General features: G+C 38.3%; 1 long non-coding RNA gene and 1 other non-coding gene across 3 annotated transcripts; both read right to left on the bottom strand.

The window, feature by feature from the left end:
* Window positions 1-1293: 1293 nt before the first annotated feature.
* On the bottom strand, window positions 1294-6027 carry LOC120099372 (uncharacterized). Of its 2 annotated transcripts, XR_005498531.2 has the most exons (3): window positions 5461-5616; window positions 2819-4245; window positions 1294-2161 (listed from the first exon to the last, which is right to left on the bottom strand). It is a non-coding gene; the product is annotated as an uncharacterized LOC120099372 (long non-coding RNA). The 2 variants fall into 2 exon arrangements; XR_005498530.2 differs by having other exon boundaries at window positions 1294-4245; window positions 5461-6027.
* Window positions 2006-2115, bottom strand: Mir223 (microRNA 223). The gene has a single exon (NR_031936.1). It is a non-coding gene; the product is annotated as a microRNA 223 (primary transcript).
* Window positions 6028-8215: the final 2188 nt, after the last annotated feature.

Below are 8215 nucleotides of genomic sequence, written 5' to 3'. Positions count from 1 at the left end.
TTTGGAATGAAGCCCCCTTGTAAAGAAATTGTTTGGGACGAGGTTTGCATTGCTTCCTTTGCCCCATGTATTCCATATCAACTTCCTTACTTTTCATGAGGATTACCATGGTGCCTAGATATTTTGTATACGCACAGGATCAGATCAGGTTTCAACAAGATGTACTCCCCACTTTGAGGTGACGGCAAAAGTCAAAATAGTAGACCAAAGTGATTGACAGTCCTTCTTCTTTCACCTCCACGTACACTGCTAAGTCCGTGATCAAAACCTCAGCATTTTCTTCTGTGACAAATTCTAACTACACATGATTAGTGACAGAGACCGCTTCTTCTTCTCCGTCTCACTTACAAACCTCCACAACATGGTTCCCGCCCAGTAGAAACCTCAGCTTCCTTCATGAAACAGCGCTGAGTCTAACCCTACAAGGCTTGAGGACAGAATGTTTATTGAAATTGCCCTAGTAAAGTGGTTCACAAATTCAGGGAACCCCCAACACTGGAACCACCAAGAAGGTCCCTATTTTTGCATGTGAAAATGTTTACAGATTACTTATCTGAACAATCACATACCACAAATTGGGAAATGAAGCCTAGAGAGAAATGATGGCTTGTCAAAAGTAACATATATCAATTCAATGGCAGAACAAAGACTGGAAGTCAGACCCGTGTATTTTTAGCAGTGAGCATACTTTGCTGCAGAGATCTTCCAAAGATGGTCTTTGCCCTACAGTATGGTGTTTTCCATGAGGGTACGCCAGTAAGTCATCCCTAGATAGAGATGTGACCCTCTGATGATTCTGAGCAAAAATGGGGTAACAATATAGGTCTTGTTATTTAAGTCACCGGTTGGTGGGTGAAAAGTTAAAGAATGAGAGTAGGTATCTCCAGAACACGGGGAGGGTGTGGAATTTCTCTAGCGAAGCTTGCCAAAATATATGTTATGAAATGTTTAGACTCTGAAGAGAGATATTGGAGGTCATTCTATAGCTCTACATTAGAAGTGTACCCCAGTGCAGCATTAGAATATTAAAAGTTTAGAAAATTCTGTTTTAAAAGACCTGTGTTAAAAAAAATAATAACTACAAAATTTATTTCCCTCTGAATCTATTTTTTTTTCTTTTTGCTCTCTTGCCCCAGACCTAAATCTTATTTCACAGTGAAAATATAAATCCCTTTTGGTTACCACCTTGTATACACTATAGCATAGGACTAGCCACAGTTAGATTTTTTTTCACAAAACCCTGGTTGGTATTTGACCTACATACCTAAAGGTAATGGACTAGTAAAATATCAATTAATTGGTAAACATTTATTAAACAATTAAAATGTTGAACAATAAGAGAAACAGCAATCAAGCCAGTATAATAAGCTCTAGACTCTTACAATATAATAGGGTATTCAAGAACATACCCTGGAAAAATTCACTGACAACTTTAGAGGATATATTGGGTGGCAGGGCATATAAGATCACATGCCAGTATGTGTTTATTCAAGGAGTAAAGAAAAGTACAGGTTAACTTTCGATATTGCCAAGAGAAACTGGAATTTCATGGGGTCTGAAAGTCCAGGGACAAGAATTAAGGAGGATAAAAGCAAAGAGGAAAAAAGAAAATGTAGGTAAGAGTAAGATGTGCTCCGAAGGTCAGACAGTGGATATTTATTTCCTATGTTCTCATAGAATTCATGATGCTTGTATGAAAATTCTGCTGTCCCGGCTGCAAGAAGAGGAATGTGAAAAAAGACATTATTAACAAATCAAATAATACTCTTATTCCCAGTATCCCTTATGTATTCTCAAGACCATTGTGCAGTCCACGGCATTTTTCACAATGTACATGATGCATACTAGGCTTAGAGGCCCCAGAGTTTCATTGTTCCTATTTTCATGTCCTCTGAAGGATTGCTATAGTTCCCTCAAAAAGCCATAGAATAACTCCAGAGAGCTTCATGTTTCATAAGCACTCATATGAAGACAGCAGGCTATCTGCTCAGTCCTGGACCTGGAGCTGATAAGCATGAGCCACACTTGGGGTATTTGACAAACTGACACTCTACCACACAGAGTGTCCAACTCAGCTTGTCAAATACACGGAGCGTAACACTGCAGAAGGCCAGATCAGGAGCCTTGGATGAGCAGCAAGAACATGCTGGAAGATATGCACCTGAAAGGAAAAAAAATGGGCTGATTATACCTTACTCTGGGAGTGAGACAAATGGCAGACACTAACATGACTGGCTAAGACACCAAAACAGGCTAAAGTGCAAAACCAAAACCGGGATTCTGAGTGTTTGTCTGAAAATTCTGGTGACCCAAGCCTCAATTAACTCTTCTATTTAGTTGAAACAGGACAATTTTGTCATCATTCTGCCTCCATGATGTGAAAAAGCCTCAGAGACAATGTCTGTGTTCCTTCCTACTATTAATTTCTTTTATGCTATGTTCATCCTGGTTTTGTACCTAGATGTTGATTTTAAAAACTGGACTTTAATTCTATCTCCACCATTAACTAGCTGAACACCTTAAATAAGTGAGTCCCTGAAACCTAGTTTTTATAGCCACAAAAATGTGTGTAATATCATGATGAAAATATGTGATAATGCCTATAAAACTATTAATTTAGTATTTGTTACCTAACAAATGCTCAAAATTTGTGGCTATAGCCAGGTATTGTAGATATGTGAATATAAGCTTTCACAGACAGAAGTAAGAGAACCTCAGGTTTAAAGCCAATCTGGGCCATGTAATGTAATCCTTTCTCAAACAAACAAACAAACAAATATCAAGGTCTATGGATAAAACTCAGTAGCAGAACACTTACCTAACATATATAGAACTCTGTACTTGATCCCCTGTACATAGAGAAAAGTGACTAAAATGTGTTTTAAAATAAAAATTAAATAAAATAGATACTAACAGGGAAAAAGATTGATAATTTATTTTACAGAATCAAAACAGTAATTTCTTGTGGCCTTAGTCAGTTTTGTCTAGCTTGGTTGCCCTTTCTCATAAATAGTAAAGAATTAATAGTATTAAAATGCCCTTACACGTCATCTAGTTTTACCCATTCAAGATTATAAATGAGAAAATGAACTCTAATGTTTAGGGAAAGTCTTGCAAAAGGTCATAAAATAAGTTGTTTACAGTTTGGGAGTTATATCATCCATCAGCTCACTGTGTCCCTTGGCTGTCCACCCCACCACTCTTTCTTGTCTGCTTTTTCTATTCCCCTGCAAAAAAGGGAGAAGAACAGCAACAAAGAGCAAACCAGGCAGTGGCTTTTGCAGGGCAGCATTAGGATGTTTGAACTTGTAGCTACCGGGGCAGTGATGCAGCCAGAAGAGCCAAGCCATCTCAATTTATTTTATATTTTGTTTAGCATCATGATCCTGTTACTCAAAATGGTTGACAGTATCAAATTTTGTCCTACCCTGGTCTAAATGTAGGTTTAAAAATAGATGGTATGTATCAAACACTGATACCAAAAGTTTGATAAATCCCAAAATTACTAGGAATGGAAATGATTCTCTGTACAGTATTTCAGGACGAATATGCATTTGTTTTTCCTAAACTCTTGATTGAATGTAACTGGTTAACACATAGCTCCAATTTGATAATTTGGGGTAATATTAAAGCTAAAGATCAAAATTACATTTTCTACTCCCTGTCTCCCAATCCAGCCTACATCTTCCCGAAGCATTTCTTTCTTCCAAACAACTATCATGGCTACCACATGTAACCCAGTGGACAAAAACAGGCAAAATTGGATACTAAAACATGCCTAGCCAATGGCAGGTGGAATACATTTTTTAGGCTTCAATTACCATCTCTAGAAATGGAGTCAGAAGTCTTATATCTCAAGGTAATTGAAAATTGTTGTATGAAATTTCTAAAGCTTTTTCTAAGAGTCCTTAAAGAAACTTTATTTCAAACTCTGGAGCTAGTAAAAGCCAAGAAGAGTGATTAAAAGAGAATGGAGTAATGGACTATTGGTTTGGGTTTTCCTGTCACCATCTGTTTATCACCTGCTGTAAGAAGGGATGGACACTTTAGAGTTATCCATAGCCTCTCATTTGCCCTGTCTGACCTAATATACCCCCAAGAAGACTAGAAAAGAGCTATGAAAGGGGCTAGGGCACTGACTGAAAAGATTATTACAAATACTTTTCTCCAGGATTGATGGGTGAGTCAGTCCTTAAGCTGGATATGGGCCTGTTTCATTTTCATTCTTGATGTTCCAGTTCACACCTATTCAGAAGAATACATAGAAGAAAAGCAAGTTTAGTTGATTAAGGTTAGTCAGACCCATAGAATGAAGAAAATAGATGACTACATGGGGTGATAACTGAGGACTCCAAGCTTATTTATCTGATTTGAAATAGCATCATTTATTCCCATGAGAGTGCAAAGTCTTCCATTAGATAGCTCCACAAAGCTGCTCCTAACGAGAAGTAGAGTCGTCAGTCTTCATGAAGGAAATTGGAAGGCATAAACTTGATAAAAGGAAGTGTACGATTTTACCAAAAAGAAATCTATAAATGTCCAGAATAAGCCACATATCAGAAAATGCATTTGGTGATAAAGAAGTACTCAGAACCATGTCCAAATATCCAGATTTCTTCCAATATAAGAAAAGTCACCTGCCTCAGTTGCAGTATATCCATTATTTCTTGGTATCCCCATCCTCCTAAAGCAGAAGAACAAAAACCACTGTCCTGGGATTAGACTGAGCTATGCTATAGGATTTCTGTGTGGTCTTGGGAAACTACCTTTTCTTCTCTCTGATATATATATATATATATATATATATATATATATATATATATATATTTGTTCTCTTCCTACTTCCAAACTTTATTCTATGTGACTTTTAAATTTTGAAATTGGGGTAGTGACTTATAAGACTAGAAAAGAAAGAACCTTTCATCTTTCAGTCATACCTTTCAGACCACCAGCAGTTTTCTAAGGAATGTTCGGTTCTGCCTAGAGGTGTACATTCAAGCAACAGTCTCATCTCCTTTCCAAACCAAAGACTGGTAACCTTCAAAATAAGAGCTATCGAGGCTAACACATTAGACAGCATCTCACCTTTTTCTTTCTCTACTGTGCAAAAGACACTCAAACACTGAGTGCTAGACTGTAGAAACAACTCACTCAAAGAAAAGTTAACAGATATAGGACAAAATTTAAAATGCTGTTCAGAACTCCTAACTCCTGGCTCTGATGAGCATTTACTTTCTACATTACTATCTTCTAAAAGCCATAATTTGTTAGAAAGTATTGGGTCCCTTCACTCTGTCACATTCTCTAGAAAAGAAAGCCAATAGAAAATTCATCAGTCTTATCTTTGACCTTTTATCAATAACTAGGATCTGAAAGTCAGTTAGGCATATCCAGAATACTGTTTGCTGTTGTGGGCACTGTTTCAGCATGGGAATCTAAGAGAACAAGTAGATACTATACCTGTCATTGAAGTGGTGCCTTTGTCTTGGATGGGATATAGGGACTGAGCCGAAGTATAGAGGCCACAGAAAGCTGAGTTTTATGTTGTGAGCAGGAAGGTCACATGTTCTGAAGGACTCTTGTTGTCATGAAGGGGAAACAGAAATGAGGAAGATAAAGTTGAGGCTAACCAACGGAAATCTGGGTACATAATGACAAAACAGAGCTATTGTGAAAGGAGTAGTTGCTAATGCAGCAATAGCCCCTACTGCTGTCTCCACCCACTCTCAACCTCCAAAAACACCGACTTCCCATGCTACCGAGTGGGAAAGCAGGAAGTTACAATTTGCCTTTGCCTTCTGCCCATGAAGCAAGGAAGTTTCCCTAGAGCAACTGAGGGAATCTTCAAATATTGGAGCTATGATATTATCTAATGAAAATCTATCGCCAAACTGTAAAATTTGAAGCAAATGTATGGCAAATCATCCCCATCAAACTGATATTAATCTTATTCTGTGAACGTGGCTTCTGGTCCTGGAATAGCACTTTTGCTTCTCTCCTGACGTACAGAACCAGCTACATAATTGCCAAGGCCTAGCACAGACTAAATGAAATAGATTCACTCTCACCCCCACCCCCACCCCTTTTAAAGACAAGCTAGTTCTCTTTGGGATATGACTGTTCTTCCCCAATGGTTCTAGATCCTCGACTATAGAAAAGTTTTAAAGGATTCACAAATAGAGAATGTAGAAGCTTCTGGTTCTTTATCTCCAGAAGTGGGAGCTCCTTTCTTCCATCTTTGCAGGAGCACCTTTGTGGACCTAAAAACCAGACCCCAGCTGGCTGGGGCCCAATGTATCTCTGAGTGCATCACAAAGGGCAGTTCTCCTGAGAAGCTGGCGCCTCCTAAGCCATCCCGGAGATCATCTAATTTAGGCTATATCCACTGTGGAAGGAAGTGTGCTCTCAACATCAAGGCTGAACCTCTCAACATTACCCGGAACGTCTTCCCAGTATGCAGCTTGATCTGAACCTCAAGCATGGTTCGAGGTATTCAGAAACGTTGTTAGTGTATTGTTCCCTCCCTCTGAGGCTCAGGGAATCTGCATTCTCACTCCTAATAACATCCCACAAGGGGAAGAAGCCACATTCTAACCAATTTGCTGCACTGAATATGCTGGCAAATCTCTGACACACAACTGTAGCTAAAATTGCTTGTCTAAGCCAACAATACCAGGAACTAATGGGGAAGGCAGACTTTTCATTCAATTATTGCTCTAGATGTTAGGATGATTTAAAATTTATTTTATTAACCACAAAGAATGAGAAAAGGTAACTAAAATAAAAAATAAAAGATAATTATACACCCTTAAGTCAGCGTGACCTTCAGGATGAGAAAGAAAACTAAAGAATTTGGGAAGACAATGAGATAGTTGTATTCTAAAGTTCTGTGTTCACAATCCCTGGGAAGTTTTCATTCACAACCAGAAAGATGATGGATTCTTATTTGGGTCCTTCAACCTTGAATTCTAACAGCGCAGAGGATAAAAGATGGTAGCAGGTCCTGTGATGTTTTCAAGTTCTACTTGGAATAAATTTAAATATTTGCACTGCTTAAATTGTAACCTTCCACCTAAACTAGTAGAAATAAGGCCCTGGGTAATATTCAAGCTTTTGTAAATAGTCTGTTCCTGCCATATAAAGTTTTATAAATTCAGACTCAAGCAAAATGGGCCCATCCTAAGAGTTGGGATTATGAGGACTTAGTCTCAACTCTGTCTTTTTCTCTAAACAGCAGAGGTGAGTCATTGTTCTCAGCCTCTCTAGCTCAAACAGTCCATGGTTCCTTTGTTAATGACTGTATCCCTGATACTTTTTATTTATTGTGTGTTCTCTTGTGATTACAGCCCCTAAGATTCTGAGAATAGCCTACAATAAGGATCCATTCACATTAACACTGTTTTCAAATAACTTCCTTCCATCAACATAATTTATTAGTGTAGGCCCAGAAACTAATGTCTCCAGATTTCTGTTCTAGAATGATTTGACTCCGGTTTCTTTTGGGTTTCTGACTAAGGCTTGTAGTAGAAGGAAAGCAATAAAGAAGTTTTCAGGTAGGGACCATGTTCTCTCAACTAACACCGGAAAAGTGGAGTTCAGCAGGTCATTCCTTTTATATTCCCTCAGTTAAAGTAGTCTAGTGGCTACTCTGGTTTTTTTTTTTTTTTTTTTTTTTTTTTTTTTAGTGTTGGGGATTGATGCCCGGAATTCTCACATGCTTAAAAAATGCACAAACTGGGTTGGGGATTTGGCTCAGTGGTAGAGCGCTTGCCTAGCAAGTGCAAGGCCCTGGGTTCGGTCCCCAGCTCCAGGGGGGCAGGGAACAAAAACAAAAACAAAAAAAATGCTCAAACTGTTTGAGCTACATTTCCAGCCATCTCCACTGACTTCTAAACAAGAATCTTCTAGAGACAATAGCTCTACTAAAGCAATAATTAATGGTGCCCATTTGCAGCACTATGGAAGGTCCAGGAAAGAAACTATTACAGACATATAGGTTATGTCAAAAGCCATCTATGACAAGAATACAAATTAGGACAAAGGGTACTAAAGTCCTGGAAGTTCCTCTTATTCTGCAAGCACAAAACACGTTGGTAAGGGCCAAACTTGCAACGACAGCACAAAGAGGCTGTTTGATTTATTTTTATTTTTTGAGACGAAGTCTCCCTTTTAAGTTCCAAGCTTTCAGAAACTTTCTCAGACTAACCAAAAATTC

Source organism: Rattus norvegicus, chromosome X, assembly GCF_036323735.1.
Source record: "Rattus norvegicus strain BN/NHsdMcwi chromosome X, GRCr8, whole genome shotgun sequence".
In the NCBI taxonomy this organism is placed as follows: Eukaryota; Metazoa; Chordata; class Mammalia; order Rodentia; family Muridae; genus Rattus; species Rattus norvegicus.
The sequence above is the reverse complement of the archived record's forward strand: the minus strand, read 5'-3'. Positions and strand labels throughout refer to the sequence as shown.